Below are 20,000 nucleotides of genomic sequence, written 5' to 3' on the forward strand. Positions count from 1 at the left end.
TTACAAATAACGATAATAGATAATATAAAATTATTCTGTATTCTAATTATATATATATATATATATATATATATATATATATATATATATATATAAGCATTTTTTCCAAAACTTTAAATTTATATGTCCTATAATATTGTAATTTTTTTATTAAAATTAATAATTACTAATATTAACAGATAATGATAACATGAAATTATTATTGTATTTATAATTATTACAATATATATATATATATATATATATATATATATATATATATATATATACACACACACACATTTTTTAATAACAATATTTTAGTGTTTATAGTTGCACAAAATAGTCAAAAAGAAACAAATAAATAAATACAAATTAAAATATTACTGATATAAAACACTATCCATAGATGATGATAACACCAACAACAATTATTATTTAAGATTGTTATTTACTTTTATTATTATTCAAACATCTCTCTCTCTCTCTCTCTCTCTCTTTCTATATATATATATATATATATATAAACAAAGATTAATTATATGAATTTATTATTATTATTTGTATTACTACTACATTAATAAAGTCACAAATAAATAAATAAATAAATAATTAAAATATTACTCATATAAAATACTAGATGATGATAACAACAATTCTATCCTCGCGTATATAAATAATTAAAAATATGTATACGTAATATGTATTTGTAATTAAATAAAAATACATTATAATTTCCTCATATATTTATATTTTTATACAGTTTTTACATTCACATAAAATAAATAAATAAATAAACAAATCTACTACTACACTATAAAAATACTATCCATAGAGGATGATAATGACAACAAATTAATTTATTTATATTTATTATCATTCAAACATTCTCTAAATGTATACATTATTGGTTAAAAGCTTAGAACGCTTAAAATCCATTGCTCTCAACAACAGATTGTCCTTGTTCTTCTAACACAAGAGCGGGTTTTATAAGAAATATGACTCATTGGGTAAACCACTCTAAACTAGGTTAATTGTTGTAACTAGGTTAGCCAGTAATCCACACAACCCACGACTAGTCAATTCTGAATACACACATCCCAAATACACACACCTACACTTTGCAAATGATTTCACGATGCAATGTGATGTTAAATCGCTATTTCAGTCAAATCTGTTTGTGCGATTGTACTGTATTGAGCCAGCGATACAACATAATCCTTTTACTCCTGAATTCTGTCACTGGCAAAAATCCCTTCCTAAAAAAAGCCACTGAATTTTACAGAGGTTCCCATCTCAAGTGTTTGAGAAAACCGCAGCCAGCTTGTCGGCACAGAGGAACCGGCTCTTCTTGATCAGATGAGATATTCAGGTCGGTTTTGGTGCCAATCGGGGCCAACGTCTCGCAAGTCTAAAAATATGGGCTCAGTCTTCAGTCTGTCTTGTTCTGTTGCGAAATATAGTGTTTTTAGGCAGCTGCTCATTGAGAAACAATTTATTTCTGAAGCGTGTCTTCCCTTCTGAGTGTGACAGAGCAGCGCCACTGGCGTCTTTCCCGAAAACAGCTGTCGGCCTTAAACACCACATGTCACCGGCAAAGACTTCACTCCCCCATTGCAATCTCAAAGCCGTATTTTTATGCTGATAAGACGCTCGGAACAATATAAATCAGCTCAATGGCTCTGAAACAACCCTTGGGCAGCCTTGAATTTCCAGACTTTTTGAAGTTTCATTTCATCACTTTAAAAATGGAATATGTTAACGATTTCAGCCAATGATTAAACTACAATGACAAATCTATTTGAGTTTTCAATCAAAAACCAAGCGGGAACAGATTCACGGCCGGAGATGTTCGATCACCTTTCAGATGAAATGAGAAGTGCTGTGTGACCTAGAGAAAAAGGCACGTAGAAGATAGAAGTGCATACTGCGTAATACACTAATGAGTCCTTCTCTGCCAGACTTTAATGTGGGTTTTATTTTTGTGCCATAGATTAAATGGATGTGAACTAATGATAAAATGTAGCATCATTCATTTGTCAATGGATATAACAGCATTGCCTATCCTTTAATACCACTGAGCACCCTCTGCGTATAAGCTTATATTCTGCTAAATGCAAAGTGCTTTGAACAAAAGGTTAATCTAAGTCAATAGTGGAAAAACACTAAGCGGTACATTTTGGAAACTCAGTCTTTCCAAAACAGATTTCTGGTGTCATAATGCATTACAAACAAACACAAACAAATAATAAAAAATGTATAACATTTTAAAATACAAAAAATAAAAAACTATTATAGAAAGTGGTATATTCATACCATTTAAAAAAAATAATAATAATAAAATAAAATAAAAATCACAGACAGCTGTGTATTTTGCAAACAAAATCTTTAGAAAAACAGATTTATGGTTCTATAATTCATAGCAAACAAAAAAATTCATACCATTATTAAAAAAATACAATAAAATAAATCACAGAAAGCTGTATACTTTGCAAACAAAATCTTTAGAAAACAGATTTCTAGTGCCATAATTCATAACTAACAAACAAATAAAAATTAATTCCATTAAAAAATATATAAAAAAATAAATAAAATACTAAAATAAAATAAAACATCACAGAAAGATGTATATTTTGCAAACAAAATATTTCGAAAACAGATTTCTAGTGCCATAATTTATAACTAACAAACAAATAAAAATTCATTCCATTTAATTTTTTTTTATAAAAAAATAAAATAAAATAAAATAAAATACTAAAATAAAATAAAATAAAATATCACAGAAAGATGTACATTTCGCAAAAGTTTTTTTTAGAAAAACAGATTTCTGGTGCCACACTTCATAACAAACAAATAAAAATTTATACCATTTAACAAAAAAAAAAAAAAATAATAATAATAAAATAAAATATTAAAAAAGCAGTATATTTAGCAAACATTCTTTTAAAAAACGAAATCATACCATTATTTAAAATAAATAAAATAAAATAAAATAAAATACAAACAAACAAACAAATACAAATTCATACCATTTCAAAAATATATCAAAGTAAAAGTAAAAGTAAAATAAAATAAAATAAAATAAAATAAAATTTTACAGAAAGCTGTATATTTTGCAAACAAAATCTTTAGAAAAACTGATTTCTGGTGCCATAATTCATAACTAACAAACTAATAAAAAATCATGCCATTTAAAAATAAAATAAAATAATCTCTCACAAAAAGCTGTACTTTTTGCAAAAACAAAAAAACAAAAAACAAATCTTAAAAAACAGATCTCTGGTGTCAATTATTATTATTATTAGGATTGGGTCGATTGCCAACTAGTCATGCAGCCTGACCAACCCACCATTTAACAGCAATAGTTGATATCATAAAAATAATAATCCATAACAGATAAATAAAATAATAAATGAAATGCAATAAAATAAATAAATAAATAATATAAAAATACTTCCAAAGAAAAATCAAAGCTGCGCAATGCTAGTCGATGCTTAGAATAAGATAATAAAATACTAATACAATTTCTACTTTTCAAAAGATTATTTTACAAACATAATTTAGAAAACAAAGCAGAATATATCTAGTCTAAATATTACATCTAAATGTCTTTCAATGATTTAATGCCACTATCCTGAAACAACTTGGAAGATCTAGTGATTCTCAGATGTACTCACTCCTAGAAATGTGTAAAACCATCCAATCAAATTGCTTAGATTTTCTTCTAGCTATTGCCATTTTTAGTGCAATATGCACAACGCCGCCCAGTGAATGGACTGAGGCCGAGACAAATGGACAGCTGAGGCTGAGAAAACTTAACTTAAATCAACCCAAATTGGTCAAATGAAACATCGGGAGGAACAGACCGTCCAAAGTGTTCTTAGAAAGCATCCCACACTCAGCACTATTTGACAGGAACACGTTCCATCTCTAAAAAACAGCCATGAGCACAAAGAATGACCATCCAGATCTATGTTAGCGCAGATCGAGGCCAGACGGGTGCTGCTGCTAACCTTGCCCGCTGCACTTAAGCACAACGCAGCTGTATTAAGAGAGAAAGTCACACTCTTCACGCTGCTGCTGCTGTGTGCTGACCCATGAAGGATCTGCGCTTCTTTAAAGGAATGTAGCAGCAGGAAACAGAGCTAAACGCCAGGGAACCCGAGTTTTCTGTCAACCAGATCTTAGATCTAAAGTGCGCCTATGTGCTAATTTGGTCAACAAGGTGAAACGTGCGAGTGAATAAATCAGCCAACCATCAAAGTCAAGAGAAGCCAACTGGTTTTAGCTAATTAAATTGATGCATTAAATTGATCAAAATGACAATTACAATGCTTCAAAAGATTCTTCATTCATAAGAAGAAATGTTTTCGCGCAGCAAATCAGCATTTTAGAATGATTTCTGAAGGAACTGGACTAATGATGCTGAAAATTCAGCTTTAGATCACAGGAATAAATTATATTTAAAAATATATTCAAATAGAAAACAGTTACTTTAAATTATAATAATATTTCACAATTTTACTGAACTCAATTCAAACTGAACGGGAGTGTATGTAACTATTCAGCAATGCATAACAAAACAACAGCAAATGAGTGAGAAAATAAACCTTTAGTATCAGTTTTAGGCTTTCTAATGCACACTGAAAAAATGATAATGCTAGAACAAATCTGTTACCGACCATTTAACATGTAATTTCTGCTGTTTCTACTTGATTTTATGCATTTTCAAATTGCTAAGTAGTTCAATTCAAAGTGATCCGAAAAGTGCAATAAACTCATAGTTCATTGAAAGTTCACTGAATTATAGCTTTGCCAGCTCTTTGATTTATTTTAAAATTGAAAGCAGCAAATAAATGTATGTTTCTTCACAGTGTGCAGTAGCGCAGTTTGGGCTCTACACAGAGAAACACATAATTAGATGATCTGCTTTTCATTTACTGAACTATAGGAAATACAGTTGATGTCAAAAGTTTACATATACCTTGCAGATTCTGCAAAATGGTAATTATTTTAGCAAAATATGAGGGATCATACAAAATGCATGTTATTTTTATATCCAAAAGAGAAAATAATAGTTGAATTTATAAAAATGAATCCATTCAAAAGTTTACACTTGATTCTTAATACTGTGTTGTTACCTGAATGATCTACAGCTGTGTTTTTTTTTTCTTTAGTGATAGTTGTTCATGTGTCCCTTGTTTGTCCTGAACAGTTAAACTGCCTGCTGTTCTTCAGAAAAGTCCCACAAATTCTTTGGTTTTTCAGCATTTTTGTGTATTTGAACCCTTTTCTAACAATGACTATGATTTTGAGATCCATCTTTTCACACTGAGGACAACCGAGGGACTCATATGTAGCTATTACAGAAGGTTCAAACGCTCACTGATGCTTCAGAAGGAAAAACGACGCATTAAGAGCTGGGGGTGAAAACTTTTGAACAGAATGAAGATATGTACATTTTTCTTATTTTGCCTCAATATCATATTTTTTTTCCATTTAGTACTGCCCTTCAGAAGCTACAGAAGATAATAACATGTTCCCTAGAAGACAAACTAAGTTAAATTTACCCTTATCTTCAAATTCAAAAAGTTTTCACCCCCGGCTCTTAATGCATCGTTTTTCCTTCTGAAGCATCAGTGAGCATTTTAACCTTCTGTAATAGTTGCATATAAGTCCCTCAGTTATCATTAGTGTGAAAAGATGGATCTCAAAAGCATACAGTCATTGTTGGAAAGAGTTCAAATACACCAAAATGTTGAAAAACCAAAGAATTTGTGGGACCTGAAGGATTTTTCTAAAGAACAGCGGGCAGTTTAACTGTTCAGGACAAACAAGGGGCACATGAACCACTATCACTAAACAAAAAAAAACCACAAAAAAAAAAAACAGCTGTGGATCATTCAGGTAACAACACAGTATTGAGAATCAAGTGTATGTAAACTTTTAAACAGGTTCATTTTTAAAAATTCAAGTATTATTTTCTCTTGTGGACAATATCTAAATGTTCTTTTATTTGAAATATCTTTTTCAAGTCAGTACTAAATAAAAAACAACAACACATATTTTGTATGATCCCTCTTATTTTGGTAAAATACTTAACATTTTGCAGATTCTGCAAGGTGTTTGTAAAGTTTTGATGCAATGCAATTAGGGGTGGGCGATATGACCAGAATCTTATATCACGATATGAGTAATTTTATTTCACGATATATAACAATATCACAATATAGTTATAGTTTTGCTTTAAGTAAGGTATTTAAGATATTAACATTTCATAATTCTTGTCATCAGTGTCAATAAATAAATAAAAAAAGACAACAACTCAAGCTCACTGAAGACAAGCACACTTTTAGTGACCAAAAAAGAATATAGTAGAACAAATAAAAAATTAATGCTACATGCATTGTATAATCAAATGTAAAAAAAAAAAAAATTCAATGGCTTAAAATCACTTGTTTTTAAACTGCAATGCTTAAAAACGTGCAAACGATATGTTTTTGTGAGCAACATCATGTGAGTGTGTAACTGTGATAGAGACACTGTGATAGAAATTTCTACAAGTTAATCATTTCCACTGGTACATCGTCCACCCCTAAATGCAATATTGCAACACAACAAAAATTCTGATTAGATTTATCAATACACAATTGTATTGAAAGACTACAGTAAAATGCAGCATACAAAAACAGCTTAAGTCTGTTGTAGTTGGTCCTTTCTGATGATTTTTCAGCAGTGAAGACTATAAAAATAAACATCTGCTAGGACTGATATTAATAAGACTTAATTTACAGAGAAATAAACCATTTGGGTTGCAGCATTATGTAAGCAGAGCCTTTTCCATGGCACATTAGTCTACTATAGTTTTCGCGACAGGAGAGCCAAACCTGCTTCAATGCCGCTGCTTTAACCAGTTACATTTCCAAAACGCATGCAAGTCTAATGTAATTGGCTCTTTTGCATCTTAAGAGACAATTGCAAGTTGCATCGATGTGGAAAGTAAATTGCACTCATTTTATAGAGCTCATAAAAAAAATCAAATGAGCTTAGAAAGCCAATCTAAACCTAGATTAAAAGCTTCATTAAATGTGAAAATTGCTCAGGGAGTACGCAACATCTGTTTCTGGACTGACAGAGTCTCGTCCAAGGTTATCTTGTACAAACAACGATTTACAGCCTTGAAAAACCGTCAAGAATTCACAGCAGGAGACTCTCAGGAACCTGGCATAAAAGTTTGCGAGGAATAGGTCTGCTTATGTGACTGAATCCACGACCTTGGAGATGCTTTTATACCGTGGGCTGGTTTTAACAACGTCTCGCTGACATGTTTGTGGTCAATTTCCTTGCCGGGATCAAACTCAATTCCCTGGAAAAGATACATCAAGACACCCTCGGCCACGTTCATTAGTCGCACAAACAAAGGGAAGCGCTTACCTTTCGGGTGACTCGGGTCCGTGAACTCGTACTTCCCCATTCCGACGGTACGGAGCATCTGAAGCCCGTTTGGACTTTCCTGATTGGCCGAGGCCGGCTGAGTCATCGCCTGCCCATTTGTTAGCGGCAGCGTGGCGGAAGGCAAAGCGGGCGGCTGTATGAGAGGGTGCGTCAAGTGACCATTTCCCACCACGCTCTGAGGGGCAGGGTGAACTACCTGGCCGGCCGTGGTCAGAGGCGACGGGGTGATTGGCGGCTGGCTGGTGGCGTAGGGCGACTGGTTCTGTAGGCTGAGGACCAGGCTGCCTGGAGGTTGGGAGGAGAGGGGAGGAAGCTGGAAGTGGGCGGTCATGAGTGGATGGTGCGGAGGGATGGGCGTCTGGATAGCCGGGGTCACGCCGATTACGGGAGACTGGACGGATACACCTTGGCTGTAGACGGGTGGCTGAGGCATCCCGTACGAATGGGCCAGGAGGCTGGGCTGACTGGCCGCCACCACTGGAGGCACCCATGGGGGCCCTGCGGAGTCAAGGGCGAACAACATCACATCAGACACTTCATCTGGGGGAAACTTTAAAACTCAATTATTGTTATATGCCATCTATTCACCTTGGGTAAAAAGGTGTTTGCTAAGTAACCAAAGTAGGAACTTTTGGATGTTATTTGGAGGAGCTTCATTTAAAGTCAATGTGAATTGCTGATGATATTACCTCTAGTAATGAGACAATTTCCAAGTGAAACAGGATATTCAATGAGAAACCAACAAAACAAAATGTAAGCTAGGACTTGCAATAACCTGCATGACCTCAGGAATAACACATTAGTCCTTCACAAAAAAGACCAGAAATATACACTAACGTTCAAAATTTGTATTTAATGATTTTATTTATTTATTTTATTTCGTAAGGACACATAAAATTGATAAAAAAGTGTCATTAAAGATATTTATGTTATAAATGTGTTTTATAATGTTATAATGTTATTCTGTTCTTTGCAAATTTTTGAACAGTTTTCTCAACAATATTAAGCAACACATCTCTTGAGCAGCAAATCAGCATATTGTAATTATTTCTGAAGAATCATGTGGCACTGAAGACTGGAGTAATGATGCTGAAAATTCAGATTTGCATTTTAAAATATATTGCAATAGAAGACCGTTATTTTAAATTCTAATATTTCACAATATTACTGTCTGTTTTTTTTTCTGTATTTATAAAAAAAAAATGCAGCCCACGTGATTAATCGGCGGAATAATCATTGATTAGTCGATTAATTGTTCAATTATTAAATTGTAAAAGCCCACTGATTAATCTGAAATAATCATTGAATCAGTAGTCAGCTAATCGTTCAATTATTAAATGGCAAAAGTGGAATAATCAAAGCTCGCTGATTAATTGGTGAAATAATTGTTGATTAGTCGATTAATTGTTGATTAGTCTATTAATTGTTTAATTATTTAATTGTAAAAGCTGAATAATTGATCAAAGCCCATTGATTAATCGGCAAAATAATCATTGATTTGTCAACTAATCATTTAATTATTAAAATTATTTAATGGCTTAAGCAGAATAATCACTCAAAGCCTGCTGATTAATCGGTGAAACAATTGTTGATTAGTCAATGATTTTTGATTAGTCAATTGTTGATTAGTCAATGATTTTTGATTAGTCAATTGTTGATTAGTCAATGATTTAATTGTAAAAGCCAAATAGTTAATCAAAGCCTACAGAATAATCTTGCAAAATAATCATTGATTAGTGGATTAATCGTTCAATTATTTAACTATTTAATACTTAAAATGTATTGCAATAAAAAACTGTTATTTTACAATATTACTGCTTTTTCTGTATTTGTGATCAAATAAATGCAACCTTGGTGCACTGGAGCATAAAAAAATTCCAACCCCTAACTTTTGAACAGCAGTGCATTAATAAAGCAAATGGGGTCAATTACTTGTTGATTGGTTGCTTAATCGTTCAATTATTTAATTGCAAAAGCTGAAAAATCAATCAAAGCCCACTGATTAATTGGTGAAATAATAGTTGATTAAATGTTGAGTAGTCAATTAATCGTTTAATTTAATTGTAAACTAAATATTCGATCAAAGCCCACTGATTAATCTGTGAAATTATCATTGATTAGGTGACTAATCATTCAATTATTTCGTTATTTAATGGCAAAAGTGAAAGAATCAATCAAAGCCAACTGATTATTGGTGAAATAATTGTTAATAAGTCAATTAACTGTTCGATTACTTGTTCAGTCAATCAATATTTCAATTATATATATATATATATATATATATATATATATATATATACACTCACCTAAAGGATTATTAGGAACACCTGTTCAATTTCTCATTAATGCAATTATCTAATCAACCAATCACATGGCAGTTGCTTCAATGCATTTAGGGGTGTGGTCCTGGTCAAGACAATCTCCTGAACTCCAAACTGAATGTCAGAATGGGAAAGAAAGGTGATTTAAGCAATTTTGAGCGTGGCATGGTGGTTGGTGCCAGACGGGCCGGTCTGAGTATTTCACAATCTGCTCAGTTACTGGGATTTTCACGCACAACCATTTCCAGGGTTTACAAAGAATGGTGTGAAAAGGGAAAAACATCCAGTATGCGGCAGTCCTGTGGGCGAAAATGCCTTGTTGATGCTAGAGGTCAGAGGAGAATGGGGCGACTGATTCAAGCTGATAGAAGAGCAACTTTGACTGAAATAACCACTCGTTACAACCGAGGTATGCAGCAAAGTATTTGTGAAGCCACAACACGCACAACCTTGAGGCGGATGGGCTACAACAGCAGAAGACCCCACCGGGTACCACTCATCTCCACTACAAATAGGAAAAAGAGGCTACAATTTGCACGAGCTCACCAAAATTGGACAGTTGAAGACTGGAAAAATGTTGCCTGGTCTGATTAGTCTCGATTTCTGTTGAGACATTCAAATGGTAGAGTCAGAATTTGGCGTAAACAGAATGAGAACATGGATCCATCATGCCTTGTTACCACTGTGCAGGCTGGTGGTGGTGGTGTAATGGTGTGGGGGATGTTTTCTTGGCACACTTTAGGCCCCTTAGTGCCAATTGGGCATCGTTTAAATGTTTCTGACCATGTCCATCCCTTTATGACCACCATGTACCCATCCTCTGATGGCTACTTCCAGCAGGATAATGCACCATGTCACAAAGCTCGAATCATTTCAAATTGGTTTCTTGAACATGACAATGAGTTCACTGTACTAAAATGGCCCCCACAGTCACCAGATCTCAACCCAATAGAGCATATTTGGGATATGGTGGAACGGGAGCTTCGTGCCCTAGATGTGCATCCCACAAATCTCCATCAACTGCAAGATGCTATCCTATCAATATGGGCCAACATTTCTAAAGAATGCTTTCAGCACCTTGTTGAATCAATGCCACATAGAACTAAGGCAGTTCTGAAGGCGAAAGGGGGTCAAACACCGTATTAGTATGGTGTTCCTAATAATCCTTTAGGTGAGTGTATATAATCAATCAAAGCCCGCTGATTAATCGGCGAAATAATCGTTGATTAATCAATTAATCATTCAATTATTTAACTGTTTAATATTTAAATTGTAATAATATCTCACAATATTACAACTTTTTTATATTTGTGATCAAATAAATGCAGCCTTGATGCACTGGAGCATGAACAATTCCAACTCCTAACTCCTACCACCACACATGTTTTTAAATCATCAGTAGGTAGATTTGCTATTACTATTCAGAAGTACAGTAGAAGCTTTCAGCAGAAACTGACATTTAAACAGCATCTGATTGTACAAAAAATCAGTCATCAATATGTTTTCTCCATTTTTCATGAAGAGAGTACAGATGAAGTACACTATCTAATAGGTGGTCTCACAATGTGATGTAAATTCTTCAGGGGCACATGTAGGTCTGACTTTTCTCAGATTTTTCCAGCAGTGACCTGGTGGTGTCGATGTTTGAGTCAACCCAGAGCTAGGGTTTGGTTCTGGTTGTGGGATTTACTCATAACAACTCTATTTTCCGCTGTGACAAAGGCATCCACTGGAAAACATTTCTTTATGCATTATTCATCTTCTGAGGGTCACATCAGAGTCATTCAACCAATGCAGTAATGCACCAAGTTTACAAAACATGAGTGTACGCAGGGAGCAAAAACTTCTTCTAACTGTTTATATTCATCTCTACACTATCACTATAATTTCAAAGACGGACAGAGTTATGATAGCAGATCCTACGGGTGCTTACACACTAGAGAAACCTCCTCTGACAGAGCGTTTGATTCATATGAAGGTGTAAAATTTGTTTTGAGAATGCGGAAAGAGCCGGGTCAGTCTGAAATCAAATGGGAATACAGCGAATTGGATTTCTGAGAACACGGACCTGTTTGAAACTCTCATTGGTCAATGGATGTTTACCTCAGTGCATCAAAAATTAAAACTTTCGAAAAAAATCGTGTTTTACCTTTAGATCCTTGTGACACATCATCTGCAGTAAAATCAATGGATTTGCAACGTTCTTGTATAGCGAGAAATCAAGTGCGTAAGCATCGTAACACTGGACTAGAAATGTAATCAGTCTGGTTTTGGCGCACAGCTTTTAAAAAATATTTTTAAAAGATATTTACCTACAAACATTGAGAGAACATTAAAAGTTTTGGGAGTATTTAGGCCTCACTCTCCAATTTCAGAAGATCCAGCCCTTTATACAACTTTCCAAATCACTAATCTGCCTTTTTACTCACACATTTTTAATATAACAAATAACAGAAAGTTTATTTTCAGTGTATCAAATAGAATATGATTCATTTTAAACAATGACCGATTTCATCTTATGCTAAAAACAGATATCTGAGTAATGCATCGCCCTAAGTGACATCATCGACTTGGTCTCAACTTGGGACAGTTTAAGCAAAAAGGATTTAGAATGGATGTTAGAAGATGCACCGTAGTCAGAATATGTACAACATAATTTATTGTGACAGCAGAATAATCAATCAAAGCCCATTGTTAATCAGTGAAATAATCTCTGATTAGTCGATTTATTGTTCAATTAATTGTCGATTCTTTGATTGAGCATTTAATTATTAAATTGTAGAAGCTAATTAATCAAAGCCCACTAATTGTTGATTCGTCAATTAATCTGTCAATTATTATTTCATTGTAAAAGCTAAATAATCAAAGCCCACTAATAAATCACTGAAATAATCGTTGATTAGCTGGTTAATCATTCAATTATTTCATTGTAAAAGCGGATTAATCAATCTAATGCCACTGATTATTTGATTAAATATTAGCTGATTAGTTGATTAATTGTTAAATTAATTGTTGATTAGTTGATTAATCATTCAATTATTTTAGTGTAAGAGCTGAATAATCAAAGCCCACCGAATAATCCATGAAATAATTGTTGATTAGTTGATTAATCATTCAATTATTTAATCGTAAAAGTTGAAGAACCAACATCCTCAAATAATCTGTAAAATAATCTCTGAATAACCAATTCATTGTTGAGTAGTTGATTAATCGTTTAATGGTTTAACTGTAAAATCTGAATAATTGATCAAAGCACGCTGATTAATCTGTGAAATAATTGTTGATTTGTCAATTAATCGTTAAATTATTTAATTGTAAAAGCCCATTGATTAATCAGTGAAATAATCATTGATTAGTGAACTAATCATTCAATTATTTAATTGCAAAAGTGGAATAATCAAAGGCCGCTGATTAATTGGAGAATCAATTGTTGATTAGTCAATTAATCTTTCAATTATTTAACTGTAAAAGCCAAATAATCAGTCAAAGCCCACTGATTCAACGGCAAAATAATAGTTGATTAGCCGATTAATTGTTCGATTAATAGTCAATTAATCATTCAATTATTTTAGTTAATTGTAAGAGCTGAATAATCAATCAAAGCCCACCGATTTATCAATGAAATAATCATTGGTTAGTCGAATAATCGTTCAATTATTGAACTATTTAATGGTAAAAGCTGAATAATCGAGTCCACAGATTAATCAATGAATAAATAAGTTGATAAATTGTTGATTAGTCGATTAACTGTTCAATTATTTAATTATTTTAACTGTAGAAGCTGAATAACCAATTAAAGCCCACTGATTAATTGGTGAAAAAATGGTTGATTAGTCTATTAATTGTTCAATTATTTAATTGTAAAACCTAAATAATCTAAGCCCTGTGATTAATCGGTAAAATAATAGTTGATTAGTCTATTAATTGTTCAATTAATTGTTGATTAGCTGAATAATCATTCAATTAATCATTAGATCAATCAATTTGTTACAGCCCTAGTTATAAGCTAGGAAAAGTACCATATGTACACATACACAATGAGTATGTTCAGTACAGCACACAGCATTGTTTTGGACGTTTGGTAAGTTCACAAAATATATACATCACAAAGCTGTTCAAATTGTGGCCGTATACTTACGATTTATGTTTGGTATCTTTAGGTTGAGTGTCTATGCGAAATTTTCACCCTCATGTCATTCCAAAACTGACTTTCTTCTGCAAATCAGAAGATATTTTGAAAAATGCTGGGGCCCAAACAAACTCGGACCCCATTGGCTTTCAGTGTTTGGCACATTCTTCAAAATATCTTTTTTAGTGTTCCACAGAAAGCAAGTTTTGGATTGGAATGACATAATGGTGAGTAAATGATGAAGAATTGATTTTTAACAATCCTTTTTAGCATCCGATTTAGTCTTTTGAGTATGAGGTCACAGAATGGAAACCATATTGCTACTATTTACCAAACGTTTACTCACAATGCAACATGGCAGATTTATCTCATGAATATGTGCTCTCGTGGCCCCTGTGCCCTTCCTCCTCCGCTGCAAAAATAGCTCCTCAACAATGATGGTCCATAACACAAAATACAGCAGGCGGGGAAAAGATTAAAAAACATTAATCATGACATTGGCCTTCACCGCACTATGGTCTGAGGAGACGGAAATATACTAGCAGGAATAGATTCACCGCAGCCTGAATGAGGTGCGTGCATAATTCAGAACAAACTAAAGGATAGCCGCACTCAATTTCAACCGCTACGGACATCCGAACAAAAGAAAGGCCAATATTTCCTAGTCTATTAGACACAAAAGTGCTATTAACCAAAAGCGTAATTCCCCGAGCATTTAAGCATTTTCGGCAGATTTGTGCACTGCAATCAAGTCTTTTGACGAAAAATCTATCATTAGATTATTAAAGAAATAAAGAAATAAATAAGAATGAAACCCAATTATAGCCCCTGCTTCAGCGCTGAAAAGCTAATGAAATTAGCAGTATGGATCCTAACGTTGATTGCTCATATAATTACAATGTGCACGGGGATGAAATAGTTGTTTCATAAGAGCGCTTTGTCCTCTCGGAAAAGTCTAGATCTCTTTTTTCTCCAGTTAAATCAACCGCTAATTATTACAAGGGCCTTTTTTGATGAATTTAAATTAAAGTGCAAATCGACGTCATGCAAGAGCCAAAGCTTTGTTGAAAGTTTGGCAAAAGTTTTTCCGAAATGACTTCCTCAGCACGCGCTGCTAACATCATGATTAATTAATGCCCGCAGAGTCGTTATGTAGCTTTTTTGTCTCTGAGCTAATGGGATGCCGATTTCGACTCCAGATATGTCATATTACACCGAGCGCTGTCGAACAAGGGGAAGTTGACTGACATCTCACTTTGTGTTTCGGGGAAGGTGCCGGAAGCAGGACCCTGTAGAGCGGCAACACAATGCTAACGCTCCCTCCCTCTGTGAAACTCCGGTTCCTGCTTAAACGCCTCAGCGGGGGGCCCCTGTGGAGGCCCCGGGGGGCTTGGGAGAAGGCCGTACAAAACACACACAACTGTCCTCCTCAACAGCGATGTCCAATTTCCCATGTATAATCACTCAGGAGAGCCCAGTCAGGCCAGCAGTCTGTCTTTAGTAACAGATCATTCAGATTTGATGCGAGGAAATGTCAGTGTAACGTGCATTACTTTGGCCAGCCCCTCATTACTGCCTCCATTTCATGTGTTTGATGCTACGGCATGATGAGTTTCAAAGCAATATCTAAAAAGTCAAAACGCTCATTTGAGTAGGGAAACTGAGTGTATGTCAATATGGTAACTTCATTCATCTGAGACCAGTTCTAGTCCTCAATGCTGATTGGTCAAGAGTGTATTCCACTCTAGACACACCTTTTACACAATCAAACTAAGACATTATTGTGATGTAGTTTATTTGTAAGTTACTTTGGATGATGAATAAGTGTATCCACCTTCTTTTTGCTGTAAGAGCAGACTTACGACAAAAAAAAAAATAATAATTTTGGGTCTGGGTTGTAGTTTCATCCACGTCTAGCTATTTTTAGCTGTACAAAACAGCTTGTTTTGCTGCTTGATATTGCAAATTGGTGTCTTGCCATATTATTTAAATGTATTATCTTAATTATGAACATACTGGTTTGTAGTGGAAACAATTTTACCGTTTACTGCACGCTGTTATTCTTCTCATTATTTCCATATAACGGCTAATGAACCGGAAGTCTCGCCCATAGGCTTACTTTCACGTTGAAGTGGATAAAATACACAATATAAATATAAATATAAATATAAATGACTTGTCCACACTGCAGTTTGTTTAGGGAAGCACCTACTTAGAATTATTTGAATTAATAATAATAAATAAACATATAATAAAAATATATTATATATGTACAATTATTTTTTTAAATATTAGAGTTTCCAAAATAACTCAAACTAATAATAATAATTAATTTTTTTAAAATATTTTAATAATTATAAATATTATAAAAATTGTAAAATCTGTCTTCAACATTGAGAATAAATATAATTATAATATTAGTAATGATTTCTGAAGGATCGGTGACTCTGAAGACTGAAGTAATGGCTGCTGAACATTCAGCTTTACATCACAGAAATAAATTATATTTGAAAATATAGTCAAATAGATTTTAGTTTTTCAATTTTTGTTATATTTCATAGTATTATTAATATTGTTAATATTTACTGTATTAACTACACGTGAAAATACATTCCAATAGAAAATGGTAATTATAAATTTGAGTTATATTAAAAAAATATATTAATAATAATATTGTGAAATATAGCCTACCTTAAATTTAAAATGACCATTTCTATTTGAATGTATTTTTATTTTAATTTATAATTTACAATATTACTACTTTACTGTAGAAATTACATTTGAAAATATATTCAATTAGAAAACTGTTTTTTTTTTTTACTTTTTTTACTGTATAAACTACATGTGAAAATACATTAAAATAAAAAACAGTGATTTTAAATTTATTTATATTTCACGATATTAGTTTTTTTTTTACGGTGAAAATACATTTAAATAAAAAATGGTCATTGTAAATTTCTATTGGAATTAATTTCATATGTAATTTATACAGTAAAAAATTATATTGTGAAATATAAATGAAATTTTTAAAAATATACAAAAATAGAAAACAGTCATTTTAAATTTAATCTATAATTTATAATATTACTTTTTTACTGTGTAAATTACATTTGAAAATATATTCAATTAGAAAACTGTCGTTTAAAATTTTAATCATATTTTACAATATTTTTTAACTATAAACTATACATGGAAGTACATTAAAACAGAAAATAGTCATTTTATATTTGAGTTATATTTCACAATATTTTATTTACGGTGTAATCATGCATGTGCATGTGAAAACATTCAAATAGAAAATTAGATTTTTGTAGATTTTTCAAAATTTTTGTTAGATTTCACAGTATTATTTTTTTTACTGTATAATTTACATTTATAAAAATATTTTCAAATAGAAAACTTTCATATTTCACAGTTTATATTTTCATTGTTTTTTTTTTACTGTATAAACTACATGTGAAAATATATTTAATTAGATAACAACCATAAACTACTAAGAATTACACTTGAAAATATATTCAATTAGAAAACTGTCGTTTAAAATTTTAATCATATTTTACAATATTTTAAAACTATAAACTATACATGGAAATACATTAAAACAGAAAATGGTCATTTTAAATTTGAGTTATATTTCACAATATTTTATTTACGGTATAATCATGCATGTGCATGTGAAAACATTCAAATAGAAAATTTGATTTTTGTAGATCTTTTACTGTAAAAAGTACATTTGAAAATATATTCAATTAGAAAACAACCATAAAATACTAAAAATTACATTTGAAAATATATTCAATTAGAAAACAGCCATTTTAAATTTATTTTTTTATTTTACAATATTATAGCTTTTTTTTACTGTATAAACTACATGTAAAAAATAAATTAAAAGAAAACTTCCTTTTGAATGTAACTTAAATTGCACAATATAATTTTTTTTACACTATATAAACTACATGTGAAAATACATTCAATTAGAAACTGACATTTTAAAATTGAGTTATATGTCATTTAAAATTACATTTACAATATAGATTTTTTACTGTATTTTAGATTCAATCAATTGACTTTCAAAAAATCAAGTGCTGACATTCTAAAGAAGAAAACTGTTCTAAATGTTCTTTTTGAAGTATTACCAGCTCATATCGAAATACATTGAGAAAATGTTATTAAAAAATGAAATCAAGATTTTCTGTTTTTAAAAACCTTTTTATGATTGAATTCATTCATATAGCTGCAGCCTTCATCCAAAGTGACTTTCAAAGGAGGAATACCATAACATGAGCAACTCATCCAAAAAAAACATTCTGTGTCCTGTCTATTGTCCTCATCTGTATGAAAGATGGGGTCGACGCACCTGTGGTGTCGTTCTCTCTGTGCTGCTTGGTGGGAGGCTCGTCAGTCTCCCATGGGGTGGACTGGTTGATGGGGGTCTGGCCCCATCTCACTCCAGGAGCCAAAAGGAGACTCGGAGTCTGCGTCTCACCAGGAGAAAGACCCGCCGCCTGTGAAGAGACAATACATACGATTGAGATCAGACTATATGACACAAAACTGCTTCTATCAATGGTACTTTTCAGCCAATCACACCAAGCAAATGAACAGACCGTTTGAATCAAAAAGATTCAAACGCAAGAAGCACCTTAAAACACAGGAAAACAGAGATAAATTAGAAAAAGCAGAGCCAATTACTGTAGCTTCCATAAACCCTGGATTTAATGGGTCATTTTATGTTGTCACGAATTCAAGATTCTGATTACGCTCTATTCACGATAAAAAAGTAATATTCCACCCTAAAATAAATTTGAATAACTGTAATTAAAATATGTAAATGACACTTGTGTGTTTATGTCAGGTTTCCGCTTTTACGATTTCCTCTGCGTTTTCTGCACGGCTGAAATTACGAGGCTCTAATTACACATTGTGAGGGAGTCTGGCTCTTATAATCAGTATTTCTCAAGTTCTTAGAAGTACTCATGTCAGACTAGGATTGGTGATTAATTATTTAGCATAAGAGTAGGAAAACTAGAAATGGAGACAGTTACTAAACGCCTTCATTAAAATTCCTCCATTTACAGTGTACCATAAAATGAGATTTAAAGCAAGGCCAAAAATATTAGGAAGATTAAATGGCTTTGAGTGTTTTTATATTTGGATCAACCTTAGGAGGTCTTATTAAATATTTCTTAAGTCAATTTATTTTACATGTATTTTATATGAGATTTGTATTTCTTGGCAACCCTGTTAAAAAAATTGGGACATGTCCAAATACAGTTTAAATAAGATAAAATAAAATCATAATAAAAATTATCTATGCACATTTACTTAATATATTTACTTCATAAAAAAGTATAATAAAATAAATTAAAATAAATTAAAAATAAATAAATAAAATAAATAAGGGATGCACAATTACTCCAAATTAAGTCATCACGTTGTAGAAATTCACAACTAATCTTAAACAGTAAATTAATAAAATAAAATGATTTACAAAAAAGACTAATAAAATACTATAAATTAAAATAATAAAATAAAATAATCAATGTATATTTACTTCATTCTCTAGAAATTCACAATTAAACAGCCAACTCATAAAATAAAATAATAAAATCAATTACAATAAATGAAAATAAATAAACAAAATAATATATGCACATTTACGTAATTTTGTAGCAATTCACAATTAATCTTAAACAGCCATTTCACAATATAAAATAATAAAATCAAATACAATAAAATAAAATAATGAAATAAAATAAACGTAATGCACAGTCCCTACAAATTAAGCTGTCATTTTTAGCAATTCACAACTAATCTTACACAGCTAATTCATAAAATCAAATACAAATGAAGTAAAATAATAATAAAATAAAATAATACAAATTAATAAAATGATGTTTTATAAATTAAAATCATAAAATAAAAGAATCAATGCACATTTACTTCATTTTCATCAATTCACAACTAATTTTTAACAGCCAATTCCCGATATAAAATAATAAAATTAAATACAATAAATAAAAATAATAAAATAAAATAAATGTAATGCACAATTATTTTTTAAAGGAAAAATTACCCCAAATTAAGGTGTCATTTTTTAGCAATTCACAATTAAT

Source organism: Garra rufa, chromosome 20 (assembly GCF_049309525.1).
Source record: "Garra rufa chromosome 20, GarRuf1.0, whole genome shotgun sequence".
Classification (NCBI taxonomy): Eukaryota; Metazoa; Chordata; class Actinopteri; order Cypriniformes; family Cyprinidae; genus Garra; species Garra rufa.